This window comes from Diceros bicornis, chromosome 19 (assembly GCF_020826845.1).
Source record: "Diceros bicornis minor isolate mBicDic1 chromosome 19, mDicBic1.mat.cur, whole genome shotgun sequence".
In the NCBI taxonomy this organism is placed as follows: domain Eukaryota; kingdom Metazoa; phylum Chordata; class Mammalia; order Perissodactyla; family Rhinocerotidae; genus Diceros; species Diceros bicornis.
Window position 1 is genome coordinate 25,463,822 of NC_080758.1, and position 21,645 is coordinate 25,485,466.

General features: G+C 41.5%; 1 pseudogene; it reads right to left on the reverse strand.

Annotated features, from left to right (window-relative positions):
- LOC131418181 (agouti-signaling protein-like) overlaps window positions 1–21,645 on the reverse strand; it is a 57,254-nt pseudogene continuing 35,609 nt past the window's right edge.

A 21,645-nucleotide genomic window follows, 5' to 3' on the forward strand; every position in this document is an offset into this window, starting at 1 on the left:
GAAGTCCCGGCTCCCGAAAGCTGCGCGCCAGCCTCGGGAGCCGCGCCCGCGCCCAGTCCTAGGAAGCCTCACCTACTAGAGATCAGCCGCCCCGGAAGGGCCCCGAGGGTCCCCAGGGAGCCCCGCCGGCGGCCGGGAGGCGGGCGGGCTCAGCAGGCGGGGTTGAGCACGCGGCAGGAGCAGGCGCTGCGGGAGAAGCGGCAGTGGCACGAGGCGCACGGGTCGCAGCAGGCGGGCGCCGGCGGCTTGCAGCTGTCGCGGGTGGCCACGCAGGGGGCGGGCGGCAGGGGCCGCGGCCGCGCCACCTTCTTCATCGAAGCGTTTTTCTGCGGGGAAACGCCGGGGCTGCCCGAGCCAGCCACGCCCGCCCCACCCGTCCTCACCCCTGCCTGGGAGCTATGGATGCCGCCGACCCGACATCCCCACCCGCTGCCACCGCCCGCTCGCCCCTGCCCACAGGGCACCCCAGCAGGTCCCTGCCTGCTTCCCCCATAATGTCCGCCGTGCCTCATCAAAACTTAGCTGGCTCCGGCCTGGCCCTCTTTTCTCCCTTGGGGATCCCACTCATCTCTACAGTTTTTAACTACCATCTCTGTCCTCCCCTCCCAGGGCATCCGCGATCCTCTTAGTTCTGCCTTCACAATAGATCCGGAGGCCACCCACTTCACCGCTGGCCAGGCCACTATCTTCTGTCTGCTGCTCTGGCCCCCTTACAGTCCGTCTCCAGTGCACCATGGGACCTCTCCGCGGACCTAGGATGGCATCCCACTCCGCCTTAAAGCCCCCAGTGGTTTCTGTTTGCACTCAGAGTGAAACATAAACTTTACTTTGACCCTTGAGGCCCTCTCTGGTTTGGCTCCGTCCACCTTTCCGAGCAGTCTTGAGCACGGTGCCCCGCCGGCCTTCCTTGTGTGCACCGAGCACGGCAAATGAGTTCCTGCTGCGGGGGCTTTGACCTTACTGCTCCCTTTCCTGGGGTCATTCTTTGCTGTGCTGTCCAGTACAGGTAGCCACTAGCCTTATGTGGCTACTGAGTATTTGAAATGTGTCTAGTGCAACTGAGGAGTTGAATTTTCCAATTTTGTTTAATTAATTTAAATTTAAAACGGAGTATAAAATGTTTTATCCGTTAAACACAACTTTGTTGTTTTGTTAGGACTATACTTCACTTTGTAAAAAATTAGCACTGGAATTGAGAGTGTAAAATATGTACCAGGTTTCAAAGACTTAGCACCCTAAAAAATGTAAAATATCTCAATAACTTTATATTCATTACATATTAAAATGATAATATTTTGGATATATTGGGTTAAATAAAATATTATTAAAATTAATTGCACCTGTTTCTTTTGACTTTTTTTAATGCGGCTACTAGAAACTTTAAAATTATATATGTGGCTCACATTGTATTTCTGTTGGACATTGCTGCTCGAGATTACTGAGATTTCAGTCTTTAAGTGCTGCTTCCTTCCAGAGGCCTTCCCTGACCACTCTTCCCTTCACTCTGTCTCATTACCATACTTTAACTCCTTCACAGCGTTTGTCATCATCTGAATTTATTTTACCCCTTTATTGGTTACCTCCTGTTCTCCTGTTTTCCCCCACAAGAATGTAAACTCCATGAGAGCAGGGATGTATCTCTCTTGTTCACTACTCTATTCCCACTACCTAGCATGTAAATAGATCTGTCAGTTCTGTCAATCATCTGATCTGCTTGTTCACTTTACAGAGAGGAGCAAGAACTTTCTCAAGGTCACACAGTGCCAGGTCGTACCTCCCAATGCCTAGTCCAGTACTTTCTGCTCTGGTTACAGTTGATCTGATAAATGAAGGCACACCGAGACAGGAATAACATGTGCATTTCAACAATGCCTTAATCCAGTATTTCCCAGTGTGGGAGCCTGTACCATGGCGGTATGATTTTAGGTGGTATATGAATATTAAATGACGCTGGATCACATGCTGGGAAAGGATTCTTTTTTCAATCTCTTTCAACTTGAAAGGCTCAGTTTGGTGCCAATGTATCCTTAATGCTTCCCCAACACTCTCTAATCTTCCTTTTAACGCAGAGAGCAAGCCTCAGATTTAGAGCCTCTGGCAGGCAACACCATCCAGCCAGAATTCACTAACAAGGTTGTATTTTCATTTTTCACTTATTTTTATGGTTAGCTTCTATTTATGGCAAGTGATACTGTTTTTCTATCAGAGTTATATAATTTTTTAAGTTTTAATTTTAAACAAATATATTAAATAAACAGGTGAGGGCCAGCCCCAGTGGCCGAGTTTGGCAGGCTCTGCTTCGGTGGCCTGGGTTTGGTTCCCTGGGCGCGGACCTTCCCCACTTGTCTGTCAGTGGCCATGCTGTCGGGGAGGCTCACATATAAAAAAAGGACGATTGGCAACAGATGTTAGCACAGGGCCAATCTTCCTCAGCAAAAATAAAAATAAACAGGTGAAACTTAGATATGGCAAAAGTTGTGGAAATGGTGCTGAAATGACTGAGGTTTGGGAAACACTGCATTCATCCATAAGAATGAATGATGGTGAAATTTCGAGCAGGGGGCTAGCTAGTATAGAGAGATGCTTTTCAGCAGGTAAGCTATTTTGCTCAGCGAACCTCAGCTCCCTGGGCTTCTGTGGAGTCTGGTTCAGGGCTCCAGGCCAGGAAGCCTTTTGGTAGCTTTCAGCTTCTCTTGTTCATGTAGGCCTGGAAAATCCTTCATTCAGTTCCTAGCCTTGGGGTCCTCCGCTTTTAAGTCCGGTCCCACCCCCGCGATGAGAACTCCCAGGCCTACCTTGGAAGATCTCTTCTTCTTTTCTGCTGATCTTTCTGGATTTCTTGTTCAGTGCTTCCAAGAGAGACAGAAGGAGCAAAGTCAGATGTTTCTGGAGGCCCTGAGCTGCAGAGAAGTGGGAGGAGTGGAGGGCACTCTGGGAAGTCCCAGGATAGGGAGAGGAGGACAGGTTGGCTGGATAGATCACATCTTGGGATTAAGCTGGCAGGTTCTCGTTAGCCTGGCTGCTGGCCTGGAGCCAGGGACTAAGAGCAAAGTGTCCTCTGAGGGAAGGCAAAGGGGAAATCCAAGAAGGCCCTGGAAAATGGACTCAGTGTCCTGTACATGGATGGACCTGTGTTTCCTGTATTCCTACTTTCCATTTCCCAGAGCTTTGGAGCCAGGCACACCTGATTTGAACCCTTACTCTGCCATTTAACAGCTGTGTGTCCTTAGTCACCCTCCTTAACTTCCTTAAGACTCAAGTTTTCTCATCTGCAAATAGGGTACTGTAATATCTATCTTGCAGGGTTGTCTTGAGGATAAATGAGGTATATTTATAAAGTGGAGAAGCTGGCACATTGAAGGTGATCAATCACTGCTGATGTGCTCCAGCCCCTTTCCTGCTTTTACTTCCCTGATACGTCTAGAATATCCTCTTTTCCTAGTGCGAGGGAAGACAGTAAGGGACATTAGTTTTGAGCATAGGTTCTTGATGTTGAATGTCTTTTCATGTGCCTGTTGGCCATCTGTATATCTTCTTTGGAGAATTGTCTGTTCAGATCTTTTGCCCATTTTTTAATTGCATTGTTAGTTTTTTTGTTGTTGAGATGTATGAGTTCTTTATATATTTTGGATATTAACCCCTTATCGGATATATGGTTTGCAAATATCTTCTCTCAATTGTTAGGTTGTCTTTTCATTATGTTGATGGTTTCCTTTGCGGTGCAGAAGCTTTTTAGTTTGATGTAGTCCCATTCGTTTATTTTTTCTATTGTTAATTTTTTCTATTGTTTCAAATACCAGACATGGTATTCAAGTCTTTAATCCATTTTGAGTTAATTTTTGTGTATGGTATAAGATAATGGTCGACTTTCATTCTTTTGCATGTGGCTGTCCAGTTTTCCCAACACCATTTATTGACGAGACTTTCCTTTCTCCATTGTATGTTTGTGGCTCCCTTGTCAAACATTAGCTATCCATAGATGTGTGGGTTTATTTCTGGGCTCTCAATTCTGTTCCATTGATCTGTGTGTCTGTTTTTGTGCCAGTACCATTGTTTTGATTACTATAGCTTTGTAGTATATTTTGAAATCAAGGAGCGTGATACCTCCAGCCTTGTTCTTTTTTCTCAGGATTCCTTTGGCTACTCGGGGTCTTTTGTTGTTCCATATAAATTTTAGGATTCTTTCTTCTATTTCTGTGAAAAATGTCATTGGAACTTTGATAAGGATTGCCTTGAATCTGTAGATTGCTTTAGGAAGTATGGACATTTTACTGTGTTAATTCTTCCAATCCAAGATCATGGAATATCTTTCCATTTCTTTGTGTCTTCTTCATTTTCTTTCAACAATGCTTTATAGTTTTCAGTGTACAGGTCTTTCACCTCTTTGGTTAACTTTACTCCTAGATATTTTATAATTTTATTTATTTATTTTTTTTCCCCCAAAGCCCCAGCAGATAGTTGTATGTCATAGCTGCACATCCTTCTGGTTGCTGTATGTGGGACACGGCCTCAGCATGGCCGGAGAAGCTGTGCGTCCGTGTGCGCCCGGGATCTGAACCCCGGGCCGGCAGCAGTGGAGCACGCGTACTTAACCGCTAAGCCACGGGGCCGGCCCTACTCCCAGATATTTTATTCTTTTTGTTGCAATTGTAAATGGGATTGTATTCTTAATTTCTCATTCTGCTAGTTCGTTATTAGTGTCTAGAAATGCAACTGCTTTTTTTGCTGATTTTGTACCCTGCCACTTTGCTGTAGTTGTTCGTTATTTCTACTGGCTTTATGATGGATTCTTTAGGGTTTTCTATATATAGAATCATGTCGTCTGCAAACAGCAAGAGTTTCACCTCTTTCTTCCTCCAATTTGGATCCCTTTTATTTCTTTTTCTTGCCTAAGTGCTCTGGCCAAAACCTCCAGTACTATGTTGAATACAAGTGGTGAGAGTGGGCACTTTTATCTTGTTCCTATTTTCAGAGGGATGGCTTTCAGTTTTTCACTGTTAAGTATGATGTTGGCTGTGGGTTTGTCATATACGGCCTTTATTATGTTGGGGTACTTTCCTTCTATACGCATTTTGAGAGTTTTTATCATGAATGGATGTTGGATCTTGTCAAATGCTTTCTCTGCATCTATTGCGATGATCATGTGATTTTTATTCTTTATTTTCTTAATGTGGGGTATCATGTTTATTGATTTGCAGATGTTGAACTATCCCTGCATCTTTGGAATAAATTCCACTTGATCGTGGTATATGATCTTTTTAATGTATTGTTGTACTCAATTTGCTAGTATTTTGTTGAGGATTTTTGCATTGCTATTCATCAGTGATATTGGCCTGTAATTTTCTTTTTTTCGTGTTGTCCTTGTCTGGTTTTGGTATCAGGGTAATGTTGGCCTTATGAAATATGTTAGGAAGCTCCCTCTCCTCTTAAATTTTTTGGAAGTGTTTGAGAAGGATAGGTATTAGATCTTCCTAGAATGTTTGGTAGAATTCTCCTGAGAACCCGTTTGGTCCCGGACATTTACTTTTTGGGAGGTTTTGATTACCATTTTGATCTCCTTACTGGTGATTGGTCTATTCAAAATCTCTGTTTCTTCTTTTTTTTTTTTTTTTTTTTTTTTGTGAGGAGATCAGCCCTGAGCTAACATCCGCCAATCCTCCTCTTTTTTTGCTGAGGAAGACGGCCCTGGGCTAACATCGGTGCCTATCTTCCTCCACTTTATATGGGACGCCGCCACAGCATGGCTTACCAAGCAGTACTTCGGTGCGCGCCCGGGATCCGAACCAGCGAACCCCGGGCCGCCGCAGCGGAGCGCGCGCACTTAACCGCTTGCGCCACCGGGCCGGCCCCATCTGTTTCTTCTTTTTTATTTTATTTTTTTAATTTTTTTTCTCCCAAAGCCCCAGTAGATAGTTGTATGTCATAGTTGCACATCCTTCTAGCTGCGGTACGTGGGACACGGCCTGAGCATGGCCGGAGAAGCGGTGCGTCGGTGCGCGCCCGGGATCCGAACCCGGGCCGCCAGCAGCAGAGCACGCGCGCTCAACCGCCAAGCCACGGGGCCGGACCTCTGTTTCTTCTTGATTCAGTTTTGGAAGGTTGTATGATTCTAAGAATTTAGCCATTCCTTCTAGGTTATCCAATTTGTTGGCGTATAGCTTTTTGTAGTGTTCTCTTGTAATCTTTTGTATTTCTGAGGTGTCCATTGTAATTTCTCCTCTTTCATTTCTGATTTTATTTATTTGAGCCGTCTCTGTTTTTTTGTGTTGAGTCTAGCTAAAGGTTTGTCAATTTTGTTTATCTTTTCGAAGAATCAGCTGTTAGTTTCATTGAATTTTTTTCTATTTTTTTTTAGTCTCTATTTCATTTATTTCTGCTCTGATTCTTATTATTGCCTTCCTTCTACTGATTTTGGGCTTTGTTTCTTCTTCTTTTTCCAGTTCCTTTAGGTGCACTGTTAGATTGTTTATTTGAGATTTTTCTCATTTGTTGAGGTAGGCCTGTATTGCTATAAACTTCCCTCTTAGAACCACTTTTGCTGTATCCCATAAATTTTGGCATGTCGTATTTTCATTTTTCTCCAGGTATTTTCTGATTTCTCCTTTGATTTCTTCATTGACCCAATAGTTGTTCAGTAGCGTTTTGTTTAATTTCCACATATTTATGGCTTTTGCAATTTTATTCCTGTAGTTGATTTCTAGTTTCATAGCATTGTGGTCAGGAAAGATGCTTGGTATTATTTCAATCTTTTTAAATTGTTGAGACTTGTTTCGTGGCCTAATATGTGGTCTATCCTGGAGAATGTTCCATGTGCATTCAAAAAGAATATGTATTCTGCGATTTTTGGATGGAATGTTCCGTATGCATCTACTAAGTCCATCTGGTTTAATGGTTCATTTAAGGCCAAAGGTTCATTTATTGATCTTCTGTTTGGATGATCTATCCATTGACATAAGTGGAGCGTTCAAGTCCCCTCCTATTATTGTGTTACTGTCTATTTCTCCTTTTATGTCTGTTAATAATTGCTTTATGTATTTAGGTGCTCCTATGTTGGGTGCATAGATATTTACAAGTGTTATATCCTTTTCTTGGCTTGTTCTCTTTATCATTATGTAGTGCCCTTCTTTGTCTCTTGTTACAGGTTTTGCTTAAAGTCTATTTTATCGAAGTATTGCTACCCCAGCTTTCTTTTCATTGTCATTTGCATGGAGTATCTTTTTCCATGCCTTAACTTTCTGAAATTTTTCATAGTAAAATGTTGTCAGAGGAGGAGTAAATCCTGCACAAGAAAAATGCAGTCCATCCTCAGGGCTGGGTTTGTAACTCCTGATCCATTCACAGGCATCTCCATCTCCTAATGTTCCTCCCTTTTGAGCTACAAACTAGCATAATTTTATTTCCAAAATCCCACTCTCATTGCCTCTGTCCCAATATTTCTCCTAATTGGGTTCCAGTCCCCTCCCTACTATTTACTTGCTGTATGACCTGGCCTCTCTGGGCCTTTGCTGACGTTTGGAAGTTGAGGTCACATGTCCTTTTTTATCTAAAGGCAGCGGACTGGACCATTTAATCTTGTAAGTTTTCCTCCCTCCCCAAACCACAAGCCCATCAAGGGAAAAGAACCAGTCTTATCCATCCCTGTATTTCCCCTGGCATGTAGTAACAACTTAACGGTGCTCAGAGAATACTTGAACGAAAACTTCTTCGTAGGGGCTGGCCCCATGGCTTAGCGGTTAAGTGTGTGCGCTCCGCTACTGGTGGCCCGGGGTTCGGATCCCGGGCGCACACCGACGCACCACTTCTCCGGCCATGCTGAGGCCGCGTCCCACATACAGCAACTAGAAGGATGTGCAACTATGACATACAACTATCTACTGGGGCTTTGGGGAAAAAACGGAGGAGGATTGGCAATAGATGTTAGCTGACAGCCAGTCTTCCTCAGCAAAAAGAGGAGGACTGGCATGGATGTTAGCTCAGGGCTGATCTTCCTCACAAAAAAAAAAAAAAAGAAAAAGGAAACTTCTTTGTAAATTGTGAAAAGAAGAGACAGAGACACATTTATTGAGTGCCCACTGTATGCCCTGAACTAGATGTACCTATATTCATCCCGGATGAGGTAGGAGATATTGTGTTTGCCATTTTTCTAGAGAAGGAAACAGAGGTTCAGAAGGGTTCAGTGACTTGCCAAAACTCACAGAGAACGCAAGAAACAGACTTGGGATTTAAACTCAGGAGTGTCTCTTTCAACTACTTCACAACTGCCTCTTCTTGGATGAATGTAAAGAAGAAACTTTGTGCTTCTCCGTATCCTTCAGATTTTCTGTACTGAATACAGAAGTAGGAAAAAAAGTTATAAAAATAAATATCCATAAAGAGCTCTCATCGCCTCCTCCTGCAGTTTTTGGGAGGACTGAAATTCAGGTGAGCAATCGCAGGACCAAAGAACTCCCTTAGATCATGAACGGCAGTCAGAGCTTCTTCTAGTCCTGCTTATTATCCTCAGTTCCCTGTTTCCTTGTTCTCAAACCTCAAGTCCTTCTCCTAGGAAAGGCCACTGGCCCATCTCTACAGATTGCAGATCAGAATCATTTCCTGCCTACAGTTCTCACTGGAAATGTCTGTCCTAAATCAGAATCTACATCTCTTAAAAAAAAAAAAAAATTAAAGTCATGCCTGCAAATCCCTCAGGCAAAGATAAAATGAAGGCACAAGCATCCTGTCACTTTACACAAGCTGGGAAGGTGTCGTCAAACCAGAAACACTTCTCGGCGTCTTAGAACTCAGCCTTGATTCATGAGGTGGCCTCTTGATTACAGGGATGTGTGCCTGTTTCTAGTCCTTGAGGACCTTCTAAGCTTGGGAGGAGGGGCAGGTCCTGCAGGATCAAATGGTCCAGTCACCTGCGATCAGGCCGTTTCTGCATCTATGAAACAGGACTAATAGTAGTACCCTACCTCTTAGGGATGTGGGGGGGATAAAATTGGAGAGCGTTAACACAGAAGAGGACCATAGTAAGTGTTCAATTGAAGTTAGTGCTTGATTTTTCAGATGAGGCAACTGTGTTCCAGAGGGGTTTGACAACTTGCCTGAGATCAGCTAGTAACTGGTGGAGGCAGGATTCAAATTTGGTCAGCCTGACTCTAGAGCCCTTACTCTTTTTTTTTTTTTTTATAATTTTATTTATTTATTTATTTTCCCCCCAAAGCCCCAGTAGATAGTTGTATGTCATAGTTGCACATTCTTCTAGTTGCTGTATGTGGGACGCGGCCTCAGCATGGCCGGAGAAGCAGTGCGTCTGTGCGCGCCCGGGATCCGAACCCGGGCCGCCTGCATCGGAGCGCACGCACTTAACCGCTAAACCACGGGGCCGGCCCTAGAGCCCTTACTCTTAACTTTAAGCCAGCAACTTCCAAGGGGTTGTGCACTGATGGATGTACACAAGATGGTTTTAGGTGGTGCCATAAATACTCATTTTAAAGAAAGTTTTCAAGCCAGCCCTGATGGCCTAGTGGTTAAAGTTTGGGGTGCTCTACTTCGGTGGCCTGGGGTTTGGTTCCCAGGTCTGGAAACGCACCACTCATCTATCAATAGGCATGCTGTGGCGGCACCTCACATAGAAGACCTAGAAGGACCTACAACCAGAATATACAGGTATATACTGGGGCTTTGGGGAGGCAAAAAAGAGAGAGAGGAAGATTGGCAACAGATATTAGCTCAGGGCAAATGTTTCCCAGCAAAAAAAAAAAAAATCAAAAACAAAAAAGAATAAACACAAAGGAAAAGACAAGGGAAAAAGTAAAAACCTTTTAGTTATGAAAAATTTCAAACATATATAAAAGAAGAGAAGACAGTATAATGAATTTCTAGCTTCACACAGCTTCAAGTATCAACTCATTAACAATAGCTTTCATCCATTACCTCCACTGATGCCTTATTTTGAAGGAAATTCCAGGCATCATATCATTTCATCTGTAACTTTTTGATAGACTATATTATAATTTTTTTTTAGCAGTGGTGTTTCTTAGGAATGTATACTGAGACAGCAGGTAGCTAATACATGGAGCCGGTCATTTCACAGATAATGCTTAGGATGTGGGTAAAGTCGGAATTTAGGAACTTAAAACCATGAGATGCTATGTTTTCACTATTAGATTGGCCAAGAACAAAGAGTTTGATATCTCAATTGTGTTAGCAAGGGTGTGAGAAAGCAACCATGCTCACTGCTGATTGGTGTGATGCCAATTATGTGGTGGGCAGACAATTTCGCCATATCTATTGAAATTAAAAATACATGTGTCAGGATATCCACATGTAAAAAGATGAACTTATACCCCTATTTCACACCATACACAGAAAACAACTCAAAATGGATCAGAAACCTAAAGAGAAGAGTCAAACTGTAAGACTTTGAGAAGAAGATATTGGAGAAAAATCTTTGAGGCCTTGGGTTAGGCAAAGATTTCTTAGATATGACACCAAAACCATTATCCATAAAAGAAAAAATTGATAAATTAAACTATAAAAATTCAAAAGTTTTGTGCTTCAAAAGACACCATTAATGAATTGCTGAATTTTAAATGGTTAATTTTGTTATGTGAATTTCACTTCAATAAGACTTTTTAAAAAGCTACCATGAAGAAAATGAAAGACAAGCCACAGACTAGGAGAAAATAGTTGCAAAACACATATATGATAAAAGATTTCTATACAGAACATAAAAAGAGCTCCTACAACTCAATAATAAAGACAAACAACCCCGTTAAAAATGAGCAAAAGATTTGAATAAGCTTATCACCAAAGATGATACAAGAATGACTAATAGGCACATGAAAAGATGCCCAACATGATTAGTCATTAGTGAAACGCAAACTAAAACCACAACGAGATGCCATTTTATACCCACTACAGTGGTTATAATAATAATAACAATAATATAAAAAAATCCAGACGATAGCAAACGTTGGCAAGAATGCAGAGAAACAGAAAGTCTCATAAATGTGGTAGGAATGTAAAATGGTACAGCCACTTTGGAAAACAGTTTGTTGGTTTCTTAAGAAGTTAAATTTATCATACAACCCAACAATTCCACTTCCCTATGTCCACCCAAGAAAAATTTAAAAATATGTCCACCAATAACTTGCGTGTGAATGTTCACAGCATTATTCATAACAGCCAAAAGTGAAAATACCCTCAAAGTTCCATCAACTGGTGAACAGATAAAAAACTGTGCTATATCCATGCAATAGAATACTATTCAGTAATAAAAAGGAATGAGCTATTGATACATGCTATGTCATGGACGAACTTCAAAAACACTAAGCCGGGCCGGCCCCGTGGCTTAGCGGTTAAGTGCTCGCGCTCCGCTGCTGGCGGCCCGGGTTCGGATCCCAGGCGCGCACCGATGCACCGCTTCTCCGGCCGTGCTGAGGCTGCGTCCCACATACAGCAAATAGAAGGATGTGCAGCTATGACATACAACTATCTACTGGGGCTTTGGGGGGGGGAATAAATAAATAAAATCTTTAAAACTAAACAAAAACAAAACACTAAGCTAAATGAAAGAAGCCAGATACAAAAGATCACATATTATATAATTCTATGTATATGAAATGTCCAGAAAAGGCAAATCTATAGAGACACAAGGTACATGAATGGTTGCCTCGGGCAGGGGATGGGAATGAGAATTAACTGTAAATGACCATGAGGGTTCTTATTGGAGGGATGAAAATACTCTAAAAATATATACATATATATATATTTTTATTGAGGTCATAATAGTTTATAACATTGTGAAAATTCAGGTGTATGTTATTATTTGTCAGTCACCATATATATGTGTCCTTTAACCCCCTTCCCCCCCCCCGTCAACCCCCTTCCCCTCTGGTAACAACTAATCTATTCTCTTTGTCCAGGTGTTTGTTTATCTTCCACATATGAGTGAAATCATACAGTGTTTGTCTTTCTCTGTCTGGCTTATTTTGCTTAACATAATACCCTCAAGGTCCACCCATGTTGTTGCAAAGGGGACGATTTTGTCTTTTTTATGGTTGAGTAGTATTGCATTGTATGTATATACCACATCTTCTTTATCCATTCATTAGTCGACGGGCACTTGGGTTGCTTCCACGTCTTGGCTATTGTGAATGATGCTGCAATGAACACAGGGGTGCATAAGTCTCTTTGAATTGTTGATTTCAAGTTCTTTGGAAAAATACCCAGTAGTGGGATAGCTGGGTCATAGGGTATTTCAACTTTTAATGTTTTAAGAAATCTCCATACTGGTTTCCTCAGTGGCTGCACCAGTTTGCATTCCCACTAGCAGTGTATGAGGGTTCCGTTTTCTCCACATCCTCCTCAACATTTGTTATTTTTTGTCTTGGTGATTATAGCCATTCTAACAGGTGTGAGGTGATATCTCATTGTAGTTTTGATTTGCATTTCCCTAATGATTAGTGACGTTGAACATCTTTTCACGTGCCTCTCGGCCATCTGTATATCTTCCTTGGAAAAATGCATGTTCACTTCCTCTGCCCATTTTTTGATCGGGTTGTTTTTTATTGTTGTTGAGTTGTATGAGTTCTTTACATATTTTGGAGATTAACCCCTTGTCAGGTATATGATTTGCAAATATTTTCTCCCAGTTGGTGCACTGTCTTTTCATTTTGTTCGTGATTTCCTTTGCCTTTCAGAAGCTCTTTAGTCTGATGTAGTCCCATTTGTTTATTTTTTCCTTTGTTTCCCTTGTCCGAGTAGACATGTGTTGGAAAAGATCCCTCTAAGACCAATGTCAAAGAGTGTACTGCCTATATTTTCTTCTAGGAGTTTTACGGTTTTATGTCTTACCTTCAAGTGTTTATTCCATTTTGAGTTAATTTTTGTATATAGCATAAGAAAGTGGTCTACTTTTATTCTTTTGCATGTGGCTGTCCAGTTTTCCCAGCATCATTTATCAAAGAGACTTTCCTTTCTCCATTTTATGTTCTTGGCTCCTTTGTCAAAGATTAGCTGTCTGTAGATGTGTGGTTTTATTTCTGGGCTTTCAGTTCTGTTCCATAGATCTGTGTGTCTATTTCTGTGCCAGTACCATGCTGTTTTGATTACTATAGCTTTGTAGTATATTTTGAAGTCATGGATTGTGATGCCTCTAGCTTGTTCTTTTTTCTCAGGATTGCTTTACATATTTGGGGTCTTTTGTTGTTCCGTATGAATTCTAGGATTCTTTTTTCTGTTTCCATGAAGAATGTCATCAGGATTGTGATTGTGATTGCATTGAATTTATAGATTGCTTAAGGTAGTATGGACATTTTAACTATGTTTATTCTTCCAATTCATGTGCATGGAATATCTTTCCATTCCTTTATGTCATCATTGTTTTCTTTCAATAATGTCTTATAGTTATAATTGTATAAGTCTTTCAATTCCTTGGTTAAATTTATTCCTCGATATTTTATTCTTTTTGTTGCAATTATAAAGGGGATTGTATTCTTGAGCCCTCTTTCTGTTAGTTCGTTATTAGAGCATAGAAATGCAACTGATTTTTGTAAGTTGATTTTGTGCCCTGTAACTTTGCTGTTGTTGTTGATTATTTCTAATAGCTTTCTGACAGATTCTTTAGGGTTTTCTATATATAGAATCACGCCATCTGCAAACTGCAAGAGTTTCACTTCTTCCTTGCCAATTTGGATACCATTTATTTTTTTTCTTGCTGACTTTCTCTGGCCAAAACCTCCAGTACTATGTTGAATAGGAGTGGTGAGAGTAAGCACCCTGTCTCGTTCCTGTTCTCAGAAGTTGGCTTTCAGTTTTTCACCACTAAGTATGATATTGGCTGTGGGTTTGTCATATATGACCATCATTATGTTGAGGTACTTTCCTTCTATACCCATTTTATTTAGATTTTTTTTTTATCATAGATGGGTGTTGGAGCTCGTCAGATGGTTTCTCTGCAGCTATTGACATGATCATGTGATTTTTATTCCTCATTTTGTTAATGTGGTGTATCACATTGATTGATTTGTGGATGTTGAACCATCCCTGTGTCCCTGGTATAAATCCTACTTGATCATGGTGTATGATCCTTTTGATGTATTGTTGTATTTGATTTGCCAATATTTTGTTGAGGATTTTTGCATCTATGTTCATCAGCGATATTGGCCTGTAATTTTCCTTTTTGTGTTGTCCTTGTCTGGTTTTGAGATCAGGGTAATGTTGGCCTTGGAGTTGTGTTAGGAAGTGTTCTATCTTCTTCAATATTTTGGAAGCATTTGAGAAGGAAAGGTATTAAATCTTTGAATGTTTGGTAGAATTCTCCAGAGAAGCCATCTGGTCCTGTACTTTTATTTTTTGGGTGGATTTTGAATAGTATTTCAACCTCTTTACTTGTGATTGGTCTAATCAGATTCTCTTTTTCTTCTTGATTCAGTTTTGGAAGGTTGTATGAGTCTAAGAGTTTGTCCATTTCTTTGAGATTGTCCAATTCGTTGGCATATAGTTTTTCATAGTATTCTCTTACATTCCTTTGTATTTGTGTGGTATCTGTTGTAATTTCTGCTGTTTCATTTCTAATTTTGTTTATTTGAGTCTTCTCTCTTTTTTTCTTGGTGAGTCTGGCTAAGTGTTTGTCAATTTTGTTTATCTTCTCAAAGAACCAGCTCTTAGTTTCGTGAATCCTGTCTACTGTTTTTTTGGACTCTATTTCACTTATTTCTGCTCTAATTTTTATTATTTCCTTCCTTCTGCTGACTTTGGGCTTTGTTTGTTCTTCCTTCTCTAGTTCTGTTAGGTGTAGTTTTAAGATTATTTATTTGAGACTTTTCTTGGTTGTTAAGGTGGGCCTGTATTGCTATGAATTTCCCTATTAGGACCGCTTTTGCTGCATCTCGTATGAGTTGGTGATGTATTTTCATGCTCATTTGTCTCCCAATATTTTTTGATTTCTCTAATTTCTTCATTGATCCATTGGTTGCTCCATAGGATATTGTTTAGTCACATATTTGTGACTTTCCTGGCTTTTTTCTTGTAGTTGACTTCTAGTTTCACAGCACTGAGGTCAGAAGAGATGCTGGATATGATTTCAATTTTAAATTTATTGAGGCTTGCCTTGTTTCTCAACCTATAGTCTATCTTTGAGGATGTTCCATGTACACTTGAGAAGAATGTGTATTCTGGTGTTTTTGAATGGAGTGTTATATACATATACATACCTATTAGTCCATCTGGTCTAGTTTTTCATTTAATTCCACTATTTCCTTGTTGACTTTCAGGCTGGATGATATATCCATTGATGAAAGTGGGTTGTTGAGGTCCTCTACTATTATTGTGTTGCTGTTAATTTCTCCTTTTAGGTCTGTTAATAGTTGCTTTATGTACTTTGGTGCTCCCGTCTTAGGTGCATGTATATTTATAAGTGTTATGTCCTCTTGGTAGATGTCCCTTTTATCAGTAGATACTGCCCCTTTTTGTCTCTCATTGCCTTTTTTGTCTTGAAGTCTACTTTGTCTGACATAAGCATGGCAACACCTGCTTTCTTTTGTTTGCCATTAGCTGGGAGTATCATCTTCCATTCCTTCACTCTGAGCCTGTGTTTGTCTTTAGCGCCGAGGTGTGTTTCCTGGAGGCAGTATAAGGTTGGGGCTTGTTTTTTAATCCATCCAGCCACTCTGTGTCTTTTGATTGGAGAACTCAATCCATTTACATTTAGAGTGATTATAGATATTAGACGGCTTAATGTTGCCATTTTATCACTTGTTTTCTGGTTGTTCTGTATTTCCCTTGTTTATCGTCCCATGTATTTCAGACTGCCAATTTAGTTTGGTATTTCTCTATGATGGTTTTCTCCATTTTCTCTTTATTTATCATTTGTGTCTCTGTCCTGATTATTTGTTTAGTGGTTACTGTGAGGTTTATATAAAATGTGTCGTAGATAAGATAGTCCATTTTCTGATAGCCTCTTATCTCCTTAGCCTAAGCAGGTTCCATCCCTTTCCTCTTCCCTGTCTAAGTTATTGTTGTCACAAATTATTCCATTTTGTGTTGTGAGTTTGTGATTAAAATAAAGTGATTATAGTTATTTTTGGTGCTTTCCTTCCATTTATCTTTAATGCTGTAATTAAGTATTTGCTAACCTGTTCTGAGAGAGAGATGCAATTTTCTGATTTTGTCTGTGTATTTGTCTCGTTGCACAAGGCTTTGTAAACTCTTTCTTTTTTTTTCAGATATGAGGGCCTTCTTGATCATTTCTTGTAGGGGAAGTCGTGTGGTGATGAACTCCCTCAGCTTTTGTTTATCTGGGAAAGTTTTATTTCTCCATTGTATCTGAAGGATATTTTTGCTGGATAGAGTCTTCTTGGCTGAAAGTTTTTGTCTTTCAGGAATTTGAATATATCATTCCACTCTTTCCTAGCCTGTAAGGTTTCTGAGGAACCTGTTGAAAGCCTGATAGGGCTCCCTTTGTTGGTTATTTTCTTCTGCCTTGCTGCCCTTAACATTTTTTCTTTGTCATTGACTTTTGCCAGTTTTACTATTACATGCCTTGGAGAAGGTCTTTTTACATTGATTTAATTAGGAGTTCTATTAGCTTCATTTATGTATAATTCCAGCTCCTTCCTCAGGTTTGGGAAATTCTCAGGTATGATTTCTTTGAACAAGCTCTCTTCTTCTTTCTCCCTCTCTTCTCCCTCTGGAATAGGTATAATCTTTATGTTGCATTTCCTAATGGAATTGGATATTTCTTGGAGAATTTCTTCATTTATTTTTATTTTATTTTTTTAAAGATTTTATTTCTTCCCCCCCCCCAAAGCCCCAGTAGATAGTTGTATGTCATAGCTGCACATCCTTCTAGTTGCTGTATGTGAGACGCGGCCCCAGCATGGCCAGAGAAGCGGTGCGTCGGTGCGCGCCCCGGATCTGAACCCGGGCCGCCAGCAGTGGAGCGAGCGCACTTAACCGCTAAGCCATGGGGCCAGCCCTCTTCATTTATTTTTAGTCGTAGCTCTCTCTCTCCTCCACCTCAAGCATTTCTATATTTCTGTCCTCTAAATTACTAATTATGTCCTCTGTAATATCAGCTCTTTGTTTTAAGAATTCTATATTTTTAGTCTCATTCATTCTGCTCTTTATCTTCAACATTTCTGTTTTTTTTTATAGTTTCAATCTCTCATGTGAAGAATTCCCTCTGCTCATTAGTTTTATTCCTGAGTTTATTGAACTGTCTTTCTGAGTTTTCCTGTAACTCATTGAGTTTCTTCATAATATTTTGAATTTTCTGTCATTTAGGTGGTAAATTTCTGTGACTTTAGGATTGGTTTCTGGATACTTGTCATTTTCCTTCCGATGGAGTGGTAATGTATTTCTTCATGCTGTTTGGTGGAGTGGACCTTTGCCGTCGTATAGTGGTACTATCTGGTTGCAGATTCCACCTGCCACCACTAGGGGAGCAGGAGCTGTGTTTCTGAGCCCATTGTGACCCCTGGCTGTTGTGCCCAGCCATTGGAAGTTGTGCCAATGGGGGTCTCTGTATCTGGCTGCCACTGCTTCACAGACGCTGGTTCAGGTAGTCTGGTGGGGATCCCGTGCCCTTGCTGACTGGCCGAGCTGATGCGCTGGGCAGAATCGGGGGGACAGGGAGTCTTCTTTCCTGCCCAAGCTCCCACTCTGCGCTCACTGGCTGCCTGCCTGGGCTGCTTGGCGTGGTGGGGGTGCCCCCACAGTGGCTTAGCTGCCTCGGTGTGGAGCATTCCTGGGGGCTGGGAAGCAACTCCAAGAGTGAAAGCATTCCTGTGGAGGGCTGCCTTTCCCCCTTTCTCTTCTCAGAGTCACATACCGGCCACCATGTGAGGTCCTGCACCCTAGATCACTGCTGCAGGGGAGGCAGAGGAGATCCGCTTCTCCTTCCACTGCCTCCCAGGTGGTCCAGCACCCCTGCCTTCAGACATGTGGTTGTGTGGATCTCTCAGGTGTCTATTGGGTTGTGTGGATGTCTTCTGTTGATGAATGAATGTCCTTTTCATTGTATCTTGGGGGGAGAGCCTACAGGAACAGCTCACTCCATCATGATGCTGACATCTCTCTAAAAATATTTTATGATGATGATTGTACAAGTTAATAAACTTACCACAAATCACTGAATTGTACCATTAAAATGGGTGAATTTTGTGGTATGTCAATCATACTTCTATAAAGTTGTTTTAGAAAACACATATGCCTGTTGTTCCAGCAGTTCTATCTCTAAGAATTTTTCCTACAGATAAATATGTAATGAGCAAAATAGCAGATGAACATGGTTATTCATCATAACATTGTTTGTAATAAGAAAAGATTGGACATAAGGTCAACGTCCACCAGTTGGGGATGAGATAAATTACGGCACTGGAAAACTACGCAGCCTTTAACAAGAAGAGCAAGGAAGATCTGTATGTACTGATATGAAACAGTTTCTAACTTATTTTATTTAGAAAATAAACAAAGTCTAAACACTTGGCAAAATACAAAAATAAATAGACTTTGTACCCGTTTGCTTGTATATGCATAGAACACCTCTGGAAGACACATAGGAAATGAGTAAGATTGGATGTCTCTTACAGGAATTGGGTGGCTGGGGGACAAGGGTAGGAGGAAAACATTTTCCTTGTATACCTTTTCATGGTTTTTGAATAATGTATCAGATGCCTATACTAGCTATTTGAAAAATAGAATTTTTAAAATTATTAACATTGCTAAGTTAAAAAAAGTGAGTTGATTTAAAGAAAGACATGAGTAAGTCACGTCACAGAGTGTATGCAGAGAAGGAAAAACCACAAAGGTGGGATGTGGAAAATGGAGCTGGGAGCCAACCCAAGGCCATCTATCAGGGTGGCCAGCCTGGGCCTGCCTACCTGGTGGCTCCACGCCCCACTCTGCTTGGCTTGAGGTTGGAGGGGGACAGAGGCTAGGCCCCTGAAACCTGAGCCTTCCCGACATTGCCCAGCAGAGTGGATGTGGAAGGAGCTGTCAGGTACTTGTGATTCCTGGCTGGGAGGGTGAGAATAGGCTCATGTCACCAACACAGAGCCCCTTGCCACCAGGCTGCATCACAATTCTGCTGCCACCAAGGATGGTCAGGCCACCTGGGTCTTTTGGACCCCAGGGAACCCCTCAGTCCCACAGAATGGAAAGAGGAAGGGTCTTTCTCCCACGCCTCTGCAGTTGACTCCACTCAGGATGTGGAGTTAATCCTGGTTCTGCTGCTTGTTTGCTGCATGAGCTCAGGCAAGTCCTCTACCTTCTCTGAGCTTCAGTTTCCTCAGACGTGAACATGGAAATGATACTTTTTGAAATACATATAAATGAAATAAAGCGATATGCAAAGGAAGGTAAGGAACAACCCAAATGTTATCAATAGGAGAATGAATAAAGTAAATTATGGTGTATTCATACAATGGAACATATACAGCGATAAAAAGAACAAACTACCACTACACACAGAAACATAGACGAATTGCACAAACACAATGATGAGTGAAAGAAGCCAGACCATAAAAAGAACATACATCATAAAAAGTGTACTTTTTTTTAATGTTTAAGAACAGGCAAAACAAACATAAGGTGATAGAGGTGAGAACACTGGTTACTCTGGAGCATCAGGAATTAGCTGAGAGGGGTCATGAGGGAGCAGTATGGGGTGTAGGAAACATTCTATACGTTGATCTGGTTACACAAAAATCTATACCACATACACACATATAAATTTGAATTGTACACAATCTTTGTGCAGTTTACTGTATATATGTTATAATGCCATAGATATTTTTAAAAATAAAAAAGAGAGGGAACGATAAACACAGGATTCAGGAGGATGGTTCCGCTGGTCAGGGAAAGGGTTGAGTGGGGAGGGAAGCATGTGGTTAGACGCAGGTTATTGTGAGGTTCTGCATTTTACTTTTGGGGTGGTTGATTGACAAGCACCTACGTCATTACTTTAAAAAGCTAATTAAATACTCAAAAATAATTTTAAAATAATACAAATGATACACATACCTGATAGAGCTGTTATGGGGTGTATCAATCAGGATTCTTAGTTACAAGTGAAAGAAACCCGCTCTCTTCTGTTTGAGTAGCAAAGAAATATATTAAAGGATGCTGGGTGTCTCACAGAATCTTCATGAGAGCCAGAGTGCCAGGCTTGGAGGCTGTGTACAGTTAGGAACAGCTCCCTAAATCACCCTGAGGATTCAGGCTCGAAAAGATGCCAAGGTCACTACTGAACGGTACGGACACTACAGCTTGCTTTGCCAACTCTGAGCACGGGATGCTACCAATAGCTACCACTCTCACTTCTCTGTGCCTCACTCGTGGAATAGAAACAGTGTTACATGTATATTTTAGGGGTGAGTACACGTATATGAAATCACGCACATAGTGCTGGACAAGACACCAGGCACACTGTAAGTGCCTCCTCAATTAGGTTAGACCTGGGAAGGTCATGCGGCAGCTGACAGGACATGTTCTGGAATGCAGGTAAGACACCCTCCTAGATTCCAAGGAATTCTTGGAGGAGACTTGACAGGGAATGCCAGCCTGATTAGGCAGATAGGGGCCAGGAAACATGAAATTCTTTTAAAAAGTTATTTAAATAAGAATGTGTTATACCGGTGCAAATGCTGTCATGTCCATTATCTTATGTAATTTTCACATTTTGCAAAGGGCAAGGACTGTCAGAGCCAGACATACTCAGGATTGACGCTAGATCTGCAACTTCCCAGATATGTGGTCTTGGATGAGTGACTTAATGTCTCTGAGCCTTGGTGTTCTCATCTGTAAAATGTGGACAATAATGAGATGTCATGAGGATCAAATGAAAGAGGATACATGTCAAGCTTGGCACAGAGTAGGTGCTTGATAAAGGTAATAGAAGAAGGTGCTGTTGTTTTCATTATCGCTCATTTCTCTGACAGTCCATGTCAAAAGAAGTCCTAGCCATGGGACAGACTGTGCCATGAAAAGCAGGATCTGGAGCTATAGACTCAGCCACCAGGGTAGAACAGGTTCTGGAGACAGAGGCAGCTAAAGGTGAGGAGAAGAAGTTCATGATAGCGAGAAGAATGCAGGATTTAGAAATGCTGGAGGCAGGTGGCTGGGGTAACCCGTGTTGGCAGTTGGCATGAGGTGGCCTGGCAGACACCAGCCCTGCAGGAGAGGAAACAAAAGCACTCAAGGCCCCAGCCCCAGAGGCTTAACTCCCTGATTCAACAGTAGAGCAGTGGTTTGACCCAGGATCTAGAGTTAGGCAGAGCTGGCCTGAAATCCCAGTCCCACCTCCCAGATCACCATGTGACCTTGAGAACATTCCTCACCATCTCTGACCTCTGTTTCCTCCCCTGTAGAAAGACTGATTGTTTTACTTCTCACCTCGACTCTTATCATCATTCTAGGATGATTAGTTCAAAATCAGAGCCTTCCTTGGTCTCCTGACCTCCAATGACTGTGGTCTCCCAGGGTCATACTTGAACACCAGATCTGAACCCTTGATTTCCCTTTACCACCTCCTCCTCTTCCATTCTTGACTTCACTGGGCCCACAGATATACTGGCCCTGACACATTGCCCATCCATCCCCTCTGCTTCCATGTGCCTCTTGGTCCACCTGGATTCCCTGCTCCGTCATTATGAT